Raw genomic sequence first — 1,083 nt, 5'->3', positions numbered from 1 at the left:
ATGCATGTCACAGGCACTTTAAAGCAGCTTTATTTAAAACATTAATACATCTTTGATGCTCTCGTGGGCCACTGCGACGGGCCACATCCGGCCCATGGGCCTTTACTTTGACAAGTGTATTAAGACCTTTTTTTGCACACATCATTTCCAGGGAATTAAACAGGAAACTTTAAACATTAGGTAAGCAAAATGCTTTTGTTGTTCCAAAACAAATGAATGTCTTAAAAACAAACGTTTATTTCCAAGTTATCTCTGTCATTTTGTACATTTTGTTTAAATAATCAAACTTTAAAATTAAATTGTTGCAAAAAAATGTAACACAGGAGTTGGATCAGTTGTTAAAATTCAGAAATTGTACTTTTTTGGTAAAGTTAAAACAAAATGTTGGGTTTTAAGTATTTCATTCAGGTTTTTCTTTGGGTTTTGTTCTCAGTTTCAGTCCGGTTCTTGGACCTGATCCTGACAAACGTGAGGAAAGTGGAGCAGGACGCAGCTCAGGCCTTAAACTGACAAATACCCAGAACCTGATCGTCCTGATCCAGGTCCACTCAGGAACCTCCGTTAAAACTCCCGGACTTGGAGGTCCGAGGAGCAGCTCGGGCTGATGAGCTTTTTGAAACCGGACCGGACACTTATGCTAAGGAGGGGAAACTGGAGCGAAGGCATCCTTAATTATCTGATGAAGAGGGGGAAGCTTATCTGAACGGCTTCTTTTTCTCTCCTCTTTTATCCCCGCAGATCACATGGCATGTCTTTACATAACAATATACCTCCGTTCAGAACCCACCCAGAGGTCGCTCCGGTCCAGGTTCTGGTCTGGGGATTAGCTCCGGGGCTTTGCGCGGCATACGGCGGAGTTTCCCTCTCCCAGATAAAATGTTGTGGAAAAGCTGAACATATTGGAGCGTTTCTTGTTATTTTCCCCTCTCTCTCTGTCTGCGATGAGAGTGTAATTAATTCACGATTAAAAGTATTAGTGCGGGCTTTGTATTGTGATTTATTTAAAGGCTGGTACTAATGCTGGCTCGGTTTCCTCCTTTAGGAAATGGGTAATAAGATCTGATGCCAGGCCTTCTTTAGCTC

This window comes from Austrofundulus limnaeus, unplaced genomic scaffold, assembly GCF_001266775.1.
Source record: "Austrofundulus limnaeus strain Quisiro unplaced genomic scaffold, Austrofundulus_limnaeus-1.0 Scaffold1889, whole genome shotgun sequence".
NCBI lineage: Eukaryota > Metazoa > Chordata > Actinopteri > Cyprinodontiformes > Rivulidae > Austrofundulus > Austrofundulus limnaeus.
Note: the sequence above shows the minus strand (reverse complement) of the source record.